Source organism: Emys orbicularis, chromosome 1 (genome assembly GCF_028017835.1).
Source record: "Emys orbicularis isolate rEmyOrb1 chromosome 1, rEmyOrb1.hap1, whole genome shotgun sequence".
Taxonomy (NCBI): domain Eukaryota; kingdom Metazoa; phylum Chordata; order Testudines; family Emydidae; genus Emys; species Emys orbicularis.
In genome coordinates this window covers 281,694,083-281,712,829 of record NC_088683.1, presented here as the reverse complement: position 1 = coordinate 281,712,829, position 18,747 = coordinate 281,694,083, and positions in this window count along the sequence as shown.

The window sequence follows — 18,747 nt, the reverse complement described above, 5'->3', positions numbered from 1 at the left end:
TGAGTATCTGAGTGTCTGTTGCTGGGACAGTTTGTCAGTTTGACCGTGTGCGTGATTGCTTGATTGCTTGTTTGTTTGTTTGAAAAGTGTGAATTGGGAGTGCTTTGTTCCAGGTGGGCCTTGAGTGGGCCTGACTGGTATATAAGGGCAGTCAGCAGCGAACCAGCTGAGCGGCGAACAGCAGAGGCTAACAGAGGGAGTTTGCCTGGGAGCTGTCCGAGAGGAGGTACGCTAAGTGCTGCATTAGGGGGGCTGTGTTGGTGAGTATCTGAGTGTCTGTTGCTGGGACAGTTTGTCAGTTTGACCGTGTGCTTGATTGCTTGATTGCTTGCTTGTTTGTTTGAAAAGTGTGAATTGGGAGTGCTTTGTTCCAGGTGGGCCTTGAGTGGGCCTGACTGGTATATAAGGGCAGTCAGCAGCGAACCAGCTGAGCGGCGAACAGCAGAGGCTAACAGAGGGAGTTCGCCTGGGGAGAGCTCACTGAGGCTTTCATCTGCAGGTTTCTCTGAGTAGTTCTTGCAACAGCTGAGGAAGCTCTTAAGAGGAAGGTGATATGGAAGGTGAGCGATCAGCTGTTGTAACCTGCCCAGGTTGTGCCATGTTTGTCTTTCTTCCACAGGACAGAAGCGACTTTGTCTGTACAAAGTGCAAGCTGGTCTCCATATTGGAAGAGAAGGTTCAAGGTCTGGAGAAACGAGTATCGACTCTGCGTTGCATAAGGGAAAATGAAGATTTCCTGGACAGACGTCAGGAGATGCTTCTACGGCCACAATGTTCTGAAGATTCAGAGCAGGCACAGCAGGGACAGACGGATGATGAAGAAGTTTGGCAGCATGTGACCTCCAGAAGGAGAAAGAGGAGCGTCCATGTACCAGCAATGGAGATACAGGTGAGCAATCGTTTCCATGTTCTCTCTACAGGTACTAATGCGGAGAGTGGAGTAGATGACCCATCTGAGGGAAGGGAGCAGAAGGAGACTCCACCGATTGGAAGGCAAAAGATGCACTGTCCTAGGGATGGGGGATCCACGACCACCACTCCCAAGAGGAGGAGGAGGGTGGTGGTGGTCGGGGACTCCCTCCTCAGGGGGACTGAGTCATCTATCTGCCACCCTGACCGGGAAAACTGAGAGGTCTGCTGCTTGCCAGGAGCTAGGATACACGATGTGACGGAGAGACTGCCGAGACTCATCAAGCCCTCGGATTGCTACCCCTTCCTGCTTCTCCACATGGGCACCAATGATACTGCCAAGAATGACCTTGAGCGGATCACTGCAGACGACGTGGCTCTGGGAAGAAGGATAAAGGAGTTTGAGGTGCAAGTGGTGTTCTCGTCCATCCTCCCTGTGCAAGGAAAAGGCCTGGGTAGAGACCGTCGAATCGTGGAAGTCAACGAACGGCTACGCAGGTGGTGTCGGAGAGAAGGCTTTGGATTCTTCGACCATGGGATGGTGTTCCAAGAAGGAGGAGCGCTGGGCAGGGACGGGCTCCACCTAACAAAGAGAGGGAAGAGCATCTTCGCCAGCAGACTGGCTAACCTAGTGAGGAGGGCTTTAAACTAGGTTCACCGGGGGAAGGAGACCAAAGCCCTGAGATAAGTGGGGAAATGGGATCCTGGGAGGAAGCACAAGCAGGAGAGCGCAAGAGGGGAGGACTCCTGTCTCATACTGAGAAAGAGGGACGATCAATGAGTTATCTTAAGTGCCTATACACAAATGCAAGAAGCCTGGGAAACAAGCAGGGAGAACTGGAAGTCCTGGCACAGTCAGGGAACTATGATGCGATTGGAATAACAGAGACTTGGTGGGATAACTCACATGACTGGAGTACTATCATGGATGGATATAAACTGTTCAGGAAGGACAGGCAGGGCAGGAAAGGTGGGGGAGTTGCATTGTATGTAAGAGAGGAGTATGACTGCACAGAGCTCTGGTATGAAACTGCAGAAAAACCTGAGTGTCTCTGGATAAAGTTGAGAAGTGTGAGCAACAAGGGTGATGTTGTGGTCGGAGTCTGCTATAGACCACCAGACCAGGGGGATGAGGTGGACGAGGCTTTCTTCTGGCAACTAGCAGAAGTTGCTAGATCACAGGCCCTGGTTCTCATGGGAGACTTTAATCACCCTGATATCTGCTGGGAGAGCAATACAGCGGTGCACAGACAATCCAGGAAGTTTTTGGAAAGTGTAGGGGACAATTTCCTGGTGCAAGTGCTGGAGGAACCAACTAGGGGCAGAGCTTTTCTTGACCTGCTGCTCACAAACAGGGAAGAATTAGTAGGGGAAGCAAAAGTGGATGGGAACCTGGGAGGCAGTGACCATGAGATGGTAGAGTTCAGGATCCTAACACAAGGAAGAAAGGAGAGCAGCAGAATACGGACCCTGGACTTCAGAAAAGCAGACTTTGACTCCCTCAGGGAACAGATGGGCAGGATCCCCTGGGAGAATAACATGAAGGGCAAAGGGGTCCAGGAGAGCTGGCTGTATTTTAAAGAATCCTTATTGCGGTTGCAGGAACAAACCATCCCGATGTGTAGAAAGAATAGTAAATATGGCAGGCGACCAGCTTGGCTAAACAGTGAAATCCTTGCTGATCTTAAACACAAAAAAGAAGCTTACAAGAAGTGGAAGATCGGACAAATGACCAGGGAGGAGTATAAAAATATTGCAGGAGTGAAATCAGGAAGGCCAAATCACACTTGGAGTTGCAGCTAGCAAGAGATGTTAAGAGTAACAAGAAGGGTTTCTTCAGGTATGTTAGCAACAAGAAGAAAGTCAAGGAAAGTGTGGGACCTTTACTGAATGAGGGAGGCAACCTAGTGACTGAGGATGTGGAAAAAGCTAATGTACTCAATGATTTTTTTGCCTCTGTCTTCACAAACAAGGTCAGCTCCCAGACTGCTGCACTGGGCAGCACAATATGGGGAGAGGGTGACCAGCCCTCTGTGGAGAAAGAAGTGGTTCGGGACTATTTAGAAAAACTGGACGTGCACAAGTCCATGGGGCCAGATGTGCTGCATCCGAGGGTGCTAAAGGAGTTGGCGGATGAGATTGCAGAGCCATTAGCCATTATTTTTGAAAACTCATGGCGATCGGGGGAGGTCCCAGATGACTGGAAAAAGGCTAATGTAGTGCCCATCTTTTAAAAAGGGAAGAAGGAGGATCCGGGGAACTACAGGCCAGTCAGCCTCACCACAGTCCCTGGAAAAATCATGGAGCAGGTCCTCAAGGAATCAATTATGAAACACTTAGAGGAGAGGAAAGTGATCAGGAACAGTCAGCATGGATTCACCAAGGGGAAGTCGTGCCTGACTAACCTAATTGCCTTCTATGATGAGATAACTGGCTCTGTGGATGAGGGGAAAGCAGTGGATGTGTTATTCCTTGACTTTAGCAAAGCTTTTGATACGGTCTCCCACAGTATTCTTGCTGCCAAGTTAAAGAAGTATGGGCTGGATGAATGGACTGTAAGGTGGATAGAAAGCTGGCTTGATCGTCGGGCTCAACAGGTAGTGATCAATGGCTCCATGTCTAGTTGGCAGCCAGTTTCAAGCGGAGTGCCCCAAGGGTCGGTCCTGGGGCCGGTTTTGTTTAATATCTTTATTAATGATCTGGAGGATGGAGTGGACTGCACTCTCAGCAAGTTTGCCGATGACACTAAACTAGGAGGCGTGGTAGATACACTAGAGAGTAGGGATCGGATACAGAGGGACCTAGACACATTAGAGGATTGGGCCAAAAGAAACCTGATGAGGTTCAACAAGGACAAGTGCAGAGTCCTGCACATAGGACGGAAGAATCCCATGCACAGCTACAGACTAGGGACCGAATGGCTAGGTAGCAGTTCTGCAGAAAAGGACCTAGGGGTCACAGTGGACGAGAAGCTGGATATGAGTCAACAGTGCTCTTGTTGCTAAGAAGGCTAATGGCATTTTGGGCTGTATAAGTAGGGGCATTGCCAGCAGATCGAGGGACGTGATCGTTCCCCTTTATTCGACATTGGTGAGGCCTCATCTGGAGTACTGTGTCCAGTTTTGGACCCCACACTACAAGAAGGATGTGGAAAAATTGGAAAGAGTCCAGCGGAGGGCAACAAAAATGATTAGGGGTCTGGTGTGCATGACTTATGAGGAGAGGCTGAGGGAACTGGGATTGTTTAGTCTCCAGAAGAGAAGAATGAGGGGGGATTTGATAGCAGCCTACAACTACCTGAAGGGGGGTTCCAAAGAGGATGGCGCTCGGCTGTTCTCAGTGGTGGTAGACGACAGAACAAGGAGCAATGGTCTCAAGTTGCAGTGGGGGAGGTCTAGGTTGGATATTAGGAAACACTATTTCACTAGGAGGGTGGTGAAGCACTGGAATGTGTTACCTAGGGAGGTGGTGGAGTCTCCTTCCTTGGAGGTTTTTAAGGCCCGGCTTGACAAAGCCCTGGCTGGGATGATTTAGTTGGGAATTGGTCCTGCTTTGAGCAGGGGGTTGGACTAGATGACCTCCTGAGGTCCCTTCCAACCCTGATATTCTATGATTCTATGATACAGCACAGAACAATAGTCTTAATAAAATTAAAGGTAAGTAAATTTAGAAAAAAAATGGAAAAAAAAGAATACTAGAATGCAGAATGTTGTGCACTGCAAACTTTAATCTTTGAAATTCACTGTCCCCAGAATTCAATACATCTAACACCGTTGCTGGATTGTAAAGGGACTAGCTAATCCAAATCTGTTATGGGTGTGGGCATCTTCTTTTGATGAAACATTAGGTACTGCTCACTGTCCAAAGCAGGAGGAAACACTAAGTGGACCTAAAGTCTGATTCCATGTGACAAATATTGTGTTCCTATGAAATTTTCACAGAGCTAAGAATATTTTAGTAACTTGAAAATAAAAAATCCATGTGACTGCTGTAATATATTTTTTAAAAATGCAGTTCAGAATCTGAAACCAAAAGCAGGACTAATTTTGCCTGATGATAAAGCCTGTATACTTTGAAATTTCATATGCCTCCTCAGGATATGAAACTGCCACCTCTGGACTTGTCTTGCTTTGTTTGTTTCTAACAATGACACAAGCTCATTAGGAGCCTGACCCAATATTCATTGAAGCCAATGGGAGTCTGTCCCCTGGGATAGTTTTGCATATATATTTGTATACACTATTTTTACCACAAATAATTTAGTTGTTTTTTAATGTAATAATGATGAAATTAAAGTCCTTGTTCCTATCATAGTGTCCTGAGTCTGAATGTTTCCAGGGTTTCCACTGTAAAGTGTTTTCAGGTTTATAGTCAATCTGTTCAGTTTTCAGCTGTGCATGAGTGAAACTACAATTATTATTTTTAAAGTGTCGTTATTTTAAGTGTCCTTTAACATCGCTGTAAAATATTTTATTATGACATTATTATGTAAAGATGACACAGGCTAAATAAAACCCCCTGTAGCTTTTAATTGGGCCTGGTAACACATTCATTTATTAATCAGTGATTAGTTTTTCCTAGTTGTTGAAACCTTAAGTGTTTTCCTTAAATTTGGCACATGAAATATATTTCTCCCTACCTAATATGTCAGTTTTTGAGTACCACATTTGCTATTTTAGGAAAGAGGTGAAGGAAAATCCCTTAAAGAGAAAAGTTGAAACGAGGAAAATTCTTCAGGGCAGAGGGCCTTACTTACCTCTTTCACTAGTATTATCCATTAACAAGATGTAACTCTTGCTTTGCACTGTTGTTACACCGGCACTTTTTTTTTTCAGGGCTTCAGTTAGAAATAAAATATATTTATTTTGAGTACATTTGATCTGAAAATCTTTGGGAGAAAGTAAATACGGGGCTCCACAATGTCTTTATACAACATAATTTTCAGAGTAAATCTGCAAATCTTTCTGTCTATTGGACATTAGTGTTTTTTTACAACTTCAGCATTCAAAGTTTATTTTCTTTAAGTTATCTATATGTATTTACAATCTTAAATTCTGGTTTAGAAGAGTCCAGGATTTTTTTTTTAGCCTTGAAGTACCTATGTAATTATCTTTTTTTTTTCTTTTCTTTTTTCAGATTTTACCAGCCAAGAATAGGCATATGGCTAAAGATGCCCAAGTTCTGTGTCAGTGCTCAGAACACTTTGATTAATTTTATTCTGTAGCCATATAAAAACCAGTTAAATCCAAAGAGAGAGAGAGAGAGAGAGATTTAATTATAGTCAAGCTTTCTGCAGCTTGTACTGCAAAACAAAGGGAAAAAATGCTTATGCAACCCGGCTGTGTGTGTAAATGGCACATGGATACTATGGTGATGGCTGTATTAAGCTACTCCGTTGTTTGTTACTGGGTAAGAGTAAAGAAGAAAACCCATGAAACTAAATTAATAAATACCTAGTAAGAGATTAAACTCACTGTATAACCAATGGAGATCAAAGACCAAGAACAGTTTAGCCAGGGTTGGAACTACATGGTTTATTACACTGAGTATATGATACATTACTACCTGCCTTTGGGTGTATGTATGCACCTGGTGCAACAGTTCTTAGACCTCAGAGGCCCAGTACAGCATCCTCAGGCCAGAGTTGCTGAACTAGAGGAGAGATGGGACAATTGAGAACTGACTGCTCCAATGCTCTAGTTGATGAAGTCAATCTCATGAGGGGAGAAAACCAAAATGCAGTGGAGGGATAAACTCCCATAGGACATGTCTATATTGCAAAAGTACATCATGTTAGAATATAAGGTAAATACTCAGTGCAAGCAGAGATGTGTGGTGTTTAACATCATGTCAGCTAGTCATGGTTAAACTTAGGGCAGTGGACTTTAGAGCTAATCACAACAAGCTAACATGATGTTAAACACTTAAGTCCCTATCTATACTGAATGGAAAGTCCTGTTTTACATCATGTTAATTAACACATTCTTCAATTTCATGTTATTTTCCAGTCTAGATATGGCCTCAGCTGGGATCCACCTTCTGACAGCTGATATACTAGGAGTAGTTCCAGAAGCTGAGGTAATGATTGGGAGACATAGACAGTCTGTGGTAGCAACAGGTATGATAGTTAGAAACTTCAATAGGTAGATATCTCATCAGTGTGACTTGCCTCACAGATTCAAAGGTTGCAGATCTCACGAGACATCCACATAAACTTCATGTGGAGGTCTTCAGAATCTTCAAATTATATGCCCACAGCCAGCTATTCAGAGACCACTTCAGGGTCTCATTTCCAGGATCAGAAGATGGTATAAATAAGATGATTAGAAGCAAAAAAATAAATAAATAAAAGTTTAAAAATGGTTCCTGAGATTCTGGGACACAATTCTGCAGCAAGGGATGACTTCCAAGGCAAATTCAATTGATGCAGGATCATGGAATTCGCAGCACCTTGTCAATAAATTTCCAAGTGCATAATATATTTAAAGTGTCTCAAAGATGGGCAGCAAAAATGATTAGATACAAGTATGAAAATATTTTGTATGAGGAGAGATTGAAAAGGTAAGTCTGTTTCCTTTAAGAAGGACATAAATAAGACATAATAGAGGAACATCATGGACAGAGAGCGTACATGTTTATAAAATATTGAATGGGGGGAAGATGAGATGAGCAGTCCTATATATGCTTTCTCAGAATACAAGGCCCAGGGGATGATTTCCCAACCATACCCCAATTATACTTGGAGAGAAATTGCCTTTTCTGGGCAGGCCTAGTAACATGTACAGTCATCTTAAATAGGATGAAATATATATAGAAAAAGTAAACCCAAATGTTTTGAGGCATAACTTAACCACTAGCTGACTGTATTAGGAAGATTCTTGTATCTGTCTCTGATGCTGACCATAGTTGAAGACAAGATAGAGGCCAAACGGATTGCGATCAGATTGGTTGTGGAAATTCCTATGTTCCTATTTGAAAGGCCTTGGGTTTACATTTGATCTGCGATATGGCATGTTGAACAACAGTGCCTCTCAGCACCATAATGGGATGTTAGCTCAATACTAATGCAGAGAGAGGAGTTCCATCCAATGTATCACAAACTCCTCTTCTTTCAACACCCTGGAATTTCCTCATAGACTCATAGACTTTAAGGTCAGAAGGGACCATTATGATCATCTAGTCTGACCTCCCGCATGATGCAGGCCACAAAAGCTGACCCACCCACTCCTGGAATAATTCTCTCCCTTGACTCAGCTGTTGAAGTCCCCAAATCTCCTTGTGGAGATCTAGCTTGGCAGGTCTCTCTTGCCTAGATGGTGAGATCTGAGAAACATGCATAGCAAAGAGAAGAGTTTCATCAGAGAAACACATCTACTAAGCTCCTTGAAAAATGCAATAATTCACCCAATTCTGAAGATGCCAACACTTGACCCTGAAGATCTCTGCAATTACCAGCCCAACTATAACCTTACATTCTTGGACAAAACAATTGAGAAAGTAGTAATCACCAAGCTTCAGCAACATATGGAATTAGCTAACATCTTGAAGGTGTGCTTCATCTCAAGAAAAGTGTTGAGCCCACAAAGGAAAAAGTACCAGAGACTCCCTGCTGTCAACTAAGGACTTCACTATTGCTATTGATTTTATATGGAAAGCACTCAGATACTGCAATGATGGGTGATATAAAAACTAACAAACATAGATAAATACAAGACCACAGACTAAAGTGGTGAAGCTTCAGTTTATTAGCATGGAGACTAATTATAGAGACCCTCTCTATAATTTTCTGGAGTATCTCTTTAAATCTTTAGATAACTAGAACCGTAAAAATGTTTGCTGCCATTCATAGCATATTTAAAAGTGCTTCTGTTAGCTGCACATGTATCTAATTGCCTCATTTGTCAAAAGTATAATCATATTTCTATACAAATTTTTGTAGTTTTGAACATGGGCTTACATGAAAACAGATAGTCACACACCATCAACTTGTCACTGACAGAGCAGGTTGTGCCACTTTCTGAATCTAATTGAGTGAATGCATACAGCAATTTCAATGTGTCAGAGGGGTAGGGGTGTGGTGGGGGGAGTGTGTTGTTTCCTTGCTTCACAATATGGTCCAAAGGTTTTGAGAGATTTCTGAAACTTTGGGGGGGGGGGGGAGGGAACGACATTCCAGATACATGTTGGATCAGTGCCGGCATATCTATGTCAGGAGATGTGGTTGTTCTTTGGTTAAAAGAGTATTTTGCTAACATGGAGTTTGGAAAGCTGGGACTGTCTGTATTTAAGAAATGAACAAATGCTTTTTGAGATGACTGTATTATTATGAATGTAAAACTGTCACTAAACTCCTTACTATCAGATTGTTACTTGTTCCTGAAATACTGTATTGTGCATGCCATATTGTGCCAATTACTATATATCTAGGTATTCATATAGCTCCCATCTCTGTGGTATTTGAACACTTCTCATATATTTAAAAACAGAAATAGCAGTAAACATCTTTCACCCTTCCCGGTCTATAGGAGAAATTGATGGATTTGCAGGGGATGTTTTTGTGAGTGTGTTTGTTTTTTGTTGTCTGTATGCATGCACATGTGAATGTGTCTGTTGTGGTTCCATTTAAAGAATTTATTGAGAGATAGCTAAATAAAATGAAATAGTTGTGAAAATGGTTCATTCTATGGTCATTCTTGTTTCTTGAAGGATCAAGTTCCTCAGTCTAGGATAGGTTCTGTCTGCCTTTTCCAGTGTTTCTCCGCCTATCGTGGACAGTTGCATTATTCAAGAGGAACGTGGCTGATATGTGAGGTTGGGGTCTCAAAGGAAGAGATGCTCTCCCAGTTAAGAATTTTTTTTTAATATCAGGACAAAGGGCTGGCATGATATTCTATGGTCTATGGGTAACCACTGCAGAAAATGCACTCAACTAGTTAGCACTCAACTAGTTATTTCACTCTTTTGTAGTATGTGAGATTCAGAGATTCAAAGGCAGCCTTATATCTTTGTTCCCTCATATGAATTGTTCTCCCATCTCTAAATAGCTGCTTTGTCTTCTTATAAATATCTTGATGACAGCTTTAAATATTATAAATTGAGAACATTGAAAAGTTTCAAAATGCAGTCATTATAAGTAAAGAAAAAAGCCTTTTAAAAGGCATTATAATTCCTAGGTTCACACAGTGGTTTTATATACCATCACAAAAACATTCAATCACAAATGAAAAATGGGAGCATTAATTCATTTTACAGCCATTTCAATGGTTATGATGCACTGGTTAAAATCATAGCAATAAATGACCCTCAAATGAATACTTTTATCATTATGGTTGAATATTGACTTAAAACACAAGAATGGTGACTGACTCAAAAGCTCTTAATTTGATTAAAATTTTCCAAAATTGGGGTTTTCAATATTTGATCAAAAATTCAATTTTCATTGGGGAAACACCCCTTCCCCTACTCCCAAAAAATTTTAACAAGGAAAAAAATATGGATTTTTTTAACCAACTTTACTCTTAATGTTTTCCTTAAGACTGCCTAAAATGTATACCATTATAATAATATGTTCTTTTAAAGAAATAACATGTTTATGCTAAATAGACTCTGGAGTAAACTTAACTAGTTTGTTGAATACTGATCTGGTGGCTGGAATACTTGGACCCATTCTGTAGCACATTTCCACAAGTCTGATAATTTAAATAGGATTATATTGCAATGCTTATATCGAAGGGATAGAGTTAAACCATTATGTAATCTTAATGATAGCAGTGTCTCTTTCTCTAATACTTTAGTTATATTAGTAATCTATTTTAATTACTAGCATGTTTTCAATAGGTTACAAAACCCTGCATACTGATCACGTCTAGACAGGTGTGGTCTGTTCCAAAACCCATTGAAGTCAATGAAAGTCTTTCCATTGACTTCAGTGGGCTTTGGATCAAACCCGTAACTATTTCTCTTCTCCTTATTCCCTACTTCTACCCATCATTTAAAAACAAATAACCAAATACATCACTATCACATATAGCAGTTTTTTCTCAAACTGGGGTCGCTGCTTGTGTAGGGAAAGCCCCTGGCGGGCCGGGCCGGTTTGTTTACCGGCCCCGCCCGCAGGTCCGGCTGATCGCGGCTCCCACTGGCTGTGGTTCGCCGCTGCAGGCCAATGGGAGCTGCTGGAAGCAGCGGCCAGTACGTCCTTCGGCCCACGCCGCTTCCAGCAGCTGCAAATGTCTTGCATCTGAAGAAGTGAGGTTCTTACCCACGAAAGCTTATGCTCCCAATACTTCTGTTAGTCTTAAAGGTGCCACAGGACCCTCTGTTGCATAATATAAATATTTACTATAAATAATAATATGTCAGTTAGATGAACATATGCACATTTCAGGAATATACGCAGTATGGAAAGATTTATATAGACCAGCTGTAGGATTTGTGTCTTTTTCTACTGTCTAATTTTTTATAGAAATGAAGGAACAGTACATGTAGCATAAGCTTGTTCTACCAAGTGTGATTTCAGACTTTAAGACTTATCCTTTTTTTTTATTTTGGTGTCATAATGTTTTAATCTGCCTAAAATATACTGATAACTTTTAGAAGCTGACTTTATTATGACGATACTGATTGCTGAATATAAAATTCTGACTTGCCCTCTCTCCTTGTTCAAATACAAATAAGTAAACAACCAAAAAACAATGACCTCTAAAACCCATTAAACTTCCTACATTTACACAATATTGTTTTATATGCCATCACAAAAACATGGCCCTCAAAACTGACGTTTTAAAGATCTATACACATACTGTAGGTGCAGAGTAATTATATTAATTATAAAAATACAGTGAAACTATTATTTTATCACTTCTTACCAGTTATTGTCACGCACCTATTGTGCCACAAGTGCTCATTTTCCAGTTTTGAATTATCCTTGTAGCATTACACCTTTTATGTAATATTCTGGGACTGATTTATCTATCACTTAAACTTTTGGAGGAGGTAAAAGCGTATCATCATTTGTCTTCTTAAAAGCATTCGATTTATATTAGGATCTATTTTCTATTTCTCCTGGGTCTTTGTAGGTGGTGTTCCTGGATAAAGGCAATGAATTACCTGACAGAGGATTCACCTGCACTTTCAAACTTCCTCCTGGAGATAAAAGAATCACATGCTTCCAGTTTTTATGCCACTCATAACAGATGCTGGCAGGCAACCTTGACAGACTGGCTCCGGACACCAACTTTATATCAGAATGCACAAAGGAGCTAGTGAACCCAGGCAAAGATTTTTAGTGAACCAGAAAACCTCTAGTTCACTCCATTTATAGCTGACTCAAAGACTTACATATGGTTTTTTTATTCAACTTTTAAATGTGCCTACTGGGTTGAGAGATTTTTAGGGAGTCAACACAAGGGAAAGGAGGGATATGAGGGCAGATGTACAAAGAAAAAAAAAGGTACTGGCAAATGATGTTCCGCAACATTAAGACACTGAAAGCATAAAAGGGAACTCATCTATTGAGCTGAAGAAAGTAGTGAGGGCTTTAGATTCCTAGCAGGTCTTTAGAACATCTTGACTAAAGAACACATAACATTACTATAAGTGTGGACTTCAAAAGAGACCTTTCAGTCCATTAGTGCCAAAGGGAAATCTGAAATTCAGGAATTGTCCTGCATTAAACATATAATATATGTAGGGGAATAGAGTGTAGCATTCCCTAGGATACTGTACATAACTCTGAGTTCCAAAAGCCTGATATATTCAACCTCCTTTCTTCAATATGCATTAGTTGACAACTTTGGGTTACACGCGCACACACACACACGCTAAAAATATTATTAATGTTGCAAAGTCAAGTACTTGAAAGTTAGGAAGGTCAGAATTAAGGTTGATGTTGCAACCTTAATTTGGCCCCTTTGACTATGTTTACACTGCAGCTGGGAGCAAGCTCCCCAGTCCAGGCAGACAGACTTATGCTAGTTTGAGAAGAGCTAGAGTGCTAATTATAGAAGTGTGGAGCTTAGGTCAAGCCCATCCAGTCCCCTGGGGTCTGTGTATGTGCAATATAATACAGTCTTTAAAAACATGATCACATATGGTTTGTATTTTTTTCCACAGGACCCCTGCCTTATTCAGTACACAGAATGCACAGTGCCCTATTAGTGAGCAGCTGTTCAATATTTTATTTTCTCTAGTTGTTCAATGGTAGACCTATGCCTTATTTACTGCACACTATTCAAACCTAGTTCTGAAGACAGACTTATTAATTTCCATTGGGTTTTTTTATGGTGCTCCTTGCTATGGTATCTGAGTGTTTCAAATACATCAATGTATTGATTTTCACACTACTCTTGTGAGGTGAAGGGGTGATAATACCCCCATTTTAGAGATGGGAAACAGAGGCACAGGGAGATTTAGGCCAAAAGTATCTACTGATTTCAGGTGTCCAATTTGAGACACCTGATTTTCCAGAGTACTTAGCATTATATAGCATTTGCTATTTTCAAAACAAAGTTTCTGTTTATTTCAATTGCAGCTGTGAGTGCAGGGTCCCAAATCAGGTACCCAGAGAATGAAGAGAAAACAACTAGTTACCACATGTGAAGAGTCTGGTTTAAGTGGCTTACCTAGAATCATTTAGGATCTCTATGGCAGAGGCAGGGATAGAACCTAATTCTCTAGGACACCATTCAAATGCCTTAAGCATGAAACTTTAGTTTCACTTTCTGCAGTCCCCTGCCTTGTTCACTACGTACCTTCTAGCTTCTTCAATAAAGGAAGCAGAAGTTCTACAGACAATTACACGTTCTTCATTCATTCCCAGAGCATAGGCCATCCTGTGCACTGACTGATGGATAGAGTTGCCCTCCCCTCCAAACCTCCAAGTTCTGGGTCTTGTCCCCTCTGCATTTAAGTCAGGTAGCTTCCTCCTCCAAGCTGGTGGGGTGCTATCGGAAGTGTCTTTGATCACTCATAAAAGACAGGTTCCTTGCTCTCAGTTCTGGTGTCCAGCCCCATGCTGGCCTGCAGAAGTCATTACAGGGAAAGTCCAGCTTTGCCCCTGTAGCCCTGGGCAGAAGAAACCATGCTCAGTTATTCTGTTGGAAAAGTGTTTGTGCAGTATTGCCACATGCCAGCACTGTGAGAGGATGGTGTCACAATGCTCAGTCACATTTGGGGGATGGTGCATGTGCAGTTTGGTCAGCACTAGGAGCGGTAAGAGTTTCGAGCATGCTCAGTACGTATGAAACCTTTAGAAATTTTAGATGCAAAAATCAGTCTCTACTTAAGCATGTGGTAACAAAGATTTTTCCACAGTTTACGTTGGCCAGATTTGGATGGATTTTCACAGGGATAGCAAAATGCACATCCTTGATGCAAAGGCCACCCACAGATAAATATCCATATCCTTGTTCCAGAGCAAAGGCTTGCTAGACTTTGTCATAGAAAAATTGCCAATTAAAAAAAAAAGATTGCAAAGCAACACTTTTCCCTAGACTCATTATCAGAAATGGCTGAACCATGCCAGCTGAAATTTTCCAAAAACATTCAGCCATTTCAATTCAAATGGTTAAAGTCTGGCAAAGTTATAAGCAACTCAAAACAGGGACTTATAATGAGAAGTGTTGGGAATGCGGTAATTGGCAGTGCTACCAACCCTGCTTATAATATGTCTCAAAACATCGACAAGGCTTTCTGTGAAAAAGCAATCCAGGAGGGTGAAATTGAATAGAATCTAATTCTCTAGGACAACATTCAACTGCCTTAAGACTGCCATGAGACTAACATTTCTCTTTCTGCCGTCCCCTGCTTCATTCACTACATACCCTCCAGCTTCTGCAATAAAGAAAGCAGAGGTTCTACAGACAATAGAAACCTTTTGTTACATATCCCTGATTCATCCCCAGAGTACAAGCCATCCTGTGCACTGACTGAGGAACAGAGTTGCCCTCCCCTCCCAATCTCCAAGGTATGAAAAGTACCTAGACAGGTAGACTTCATAATCTTAACATTTCTTTGTAGCCCTATATGACTCCTCAGTAGAAATAAATTATTTATCTTAGATTAACTTGGTTTGCTTTAATTTAAATATATGTAAGTATGTGCATACCTAGTGTCGTCATTACCGGGCTAGCTGCACTTCTGTGCCTTTTCTGATGTCTCTGAGTGCACCCTTTCCAGTGTTAGTCCTCATGCATTTACCTATCCCTGAGTGGAATTCCACTTTTAGACGGGGCCCTGAGCTACAACAGGTCTTACCTGGTATATTTGACTGAGCTTGAGCACCTGTGGTTCTTCCCTTCAGGAATCTGTTACCAGTGATCAGATAGTCTTCTTAGAAGCCAAGTATTGTATATTTTGCAGTAGGAATAAAATTATCAGAGAAAAAATGACTTTAAAACAATAGTCTACATGTATGTCTGTCTTACCTATAGCCCTACCATCCTCTGATGGTGACTTAGGCAAGCCTACTTTCTTCAGACACCTCCAGCAGTCCTGTGTCTCATCTGGTTCCCCCAAACAAGTACTGACTCTCTCTTGAGAGGACAACCCTTTTAAGCCCTGCTAGGGTTCTTTTGTTCTTCTTCATTTCTGGTCTTTGGACCTTCTGGTAAAAAGCAGTCCTGTAGGCTCTGCGGGTGACAGAGCCAGGGTCCTCAGAGGCAATGGGTCTGGCACTGCCCCTTAACAACTCTCAAGTGTTTGCTGAGGAGTGACTTATTACGGCCTATCTTTTCTTCCTTCCTATTTTCCCAGACTGCCCACAGTTGAGTTAACACAATACATTCACACAATAAACTTCCCAATAACCAAACCAATGTACAGTATTTACAAATTATTACAGAGAAACTCCAAATCCATCAGACACAGTACACTGCTTTAAAACAATCTGATGTTACACTAAGGCTCACTCAGATTCTATAAATTATTAACTAAAAAAAGAGGCAGAGAGCTAAAAGGAGACAGTTGCCATTGTTATTTCTTGCAAAATGATGAAATAACCCACCAATCAAGTGATGTGCAACCACTGTGTTAATTTGGGGGGGGGTGCCACAAAATCCCCATCTTTGCCTGCAATAAACCCCACACACTAAGAGGGTGAATACTTTAAGGGGAAAGTGGGCAGCGGGGTGCGGGGGGGGGGGGCAGCACTGGAGATATTATTACTTTTCCCTCTAATTTAAACTAAAATGTTTTAGTGTAGCCATAATCAATGAATGATTCTTTCAGTTATTCCTGATGTGAGTAACCATTGTTCATCTGAGGGGTCTCACTGGGAGCCAGTGCAACTGCTCAGTTGAGTAAGAACTATCTGCATGAACAAAGGTTACAGGATAAGAGGTTAAGAAAGGAGGCAAAAGCATTTGATCATTACATGTAACAAAAATTAGACCTGTATTATAAATACACTATGTGCAGTGTAACTGTAGTTAAAGTACCTGCATCAAGAAATGTATTCCAAATAATATTAAGGGCATTTGTAGGAAATGTTTTACACATTTCCTCCCCCCCCCCCCTTTTTTTAGGAACAAATGGTAAAGTGTTTGGAAAGTGTAACTTGAAAGTGTCCATCTGCCATCATTGGAAATGGGAATGGGAAGACTGAGATGTGGAAGATTTGGAGTTAACCTCTTTCTCCTGACTTTTATTTTATTAATACCTGAAAACTGGTGCATTCTGAAAGGCAAGGCAATTCTTTTTGCAAGTACATTTATGAGTTCCTTCAGTCCGACAGCAAGAATTTGACAGGAAGCTGGGGAATCTCCTTCAAAATATCACTGGAATTTTAACTGGAATCTTCCAAGAACCACATCCAGCATATTATATGGCCTCCCGGGGAAAGACACAAAACAAAATCCATTGTGATGGGAGTAACACATCTACACAGCAAAGTGTAACTATCCTTGCAAGATCACTGGTAGTCAACATCAACTTGTGGTAAAATGCAGCAATGAAGGATGTGTTGTTAGCTAAACATTGTTAATAATTCCTGTAGAGGTAACCAGTGGCAGCAGATTAAAAAAAATAAAAGTTGTAACTTCTTATAAAGCCCCTCTTATTTTCACTATAATAGTTTAAATACTCATAAAATTAAATGGTGAAAATGAGTCTGGGGGTATATTGCTTGTGAGCATGTGGGAATACATATCACATCATACTATGGGAAATCAGTTGAATGTTATATTATATGTCATTTGAGTTAATGGCCCATATAATATCTCATAGCATAGTAAAAGATCCTCTTAGGCTGTAAAACAGTTACTTGGAATATCTGTCAGACCTTTTCAGATATTTCTATATCCTATATCATCAAGACAAATTATGTACCTCCATTAAGCCCATTAAATACACACATGCTTTCCATCCAAATACACTCAGTGGGTTTGTCCCTGACTTTCTCATGCCTCTCTAGCAAGAGTAGAAGTTATTGCTAGCTGCTCTTTTAAATGAAATCAGCAATCTATTGTACAGAAGCTATCTTTTTTTTCTGCTGAAATCTATAAAAAAGGCTTTGCTAACCATTCACCAGCACATGCAAAGCTCACCTTTGTGCATCACAATGGATGTGTATGAAGTACTGCTTAATCCTGAAAATAATAGCTGACTTTTTACCAAAATTCAAGCTTTTCTCCTCCAATTGATACTTCGCCAATTTAGCAGGCTCATAACCAACTTAAATGCAAATAAAGCAGCAAAATATTTTTGCTCTCTGTTTAGAAAAATAAGAGGCATATTGTCTAAGCGTTATTAAATAGAATCCTTACTATAACATTTGCATATTTGTGTGACTGGATTTTTTTCCTGTAGAAAATTGTGAATTAGTAACTCTTTGTAATCCAGTAGTGCCTACAGAAACACACAGTCCCTATGCCTATTATTTTACCATCTATAACTCCGTGAATTGACTATTAAAGATTAATTAAAGATCATTTCAATTGCATTGCTTGATAAGAAAAATTAAGACAAACATTGTATTAACCAGCAGTCTCAAGACAATGAATATTGTAAGGGTGTAGTAAATTCTGATATAATTTAATAAACTTTGAAATCTTAAATTTAATTAATCTTAATATTATTTAAATTAATATGCTGTAATATCACTTTTGGGAAAAGTGCTGATTTTTAAACAAGACATTGTGAAATCATCTGTATAATCAGACACATGATCATTTATTTTCCATGACCTTCATATTGTTATGACGTCAGCCTTTATGTCAGGAGACATTCACACAATGGGTTCAATTTAAAAAAACCAACAAAACAGTGGCCCAAATTTAAGCTCCTAAATCCATAATCAGGTGCCTAAATACGTGACCTGATTTTCAGAAATTCTCAGCACCAAGTAGCTCAAACTGACCGCAATGATAGCTGCTCTTTACTCAGCATTTTTGAAGGACAGGCCATTTATTTATGGATTTAAAAGCTTAATTCTGGGTACTCATTTTTTTAAATCTTGGGCAACAGACACTTGAATGTCATGTTTTGGTATTAAAATAGTCTCCTTTTGATTTTGATTTTTTTTACCTTAAATATCAACTAAAAAAGAAAACTGTTGGAAAGTAATTGATTTGAGATTCCCACTTTGCCATGTTTCCTGTTCTTTCTTATTCTAGGTAATGTCATAATGTATTTGAAGGAGCTGAATTACACCCATAACAAAAAACTGTTGCCTAATTATGGACACAGTTTTGCAAGACATTTCAATGAGAACTGAAAGTAACCAGCAGCTTGTAGAAGGTACTCAGCACTTTGTAGGATCAGGCCTTAGTTATGTTGTATTAGAAAAGCAAAGAACAAATAGGAGTTGGAGCTAATTATAATTGCTCTGAACATTGGCAT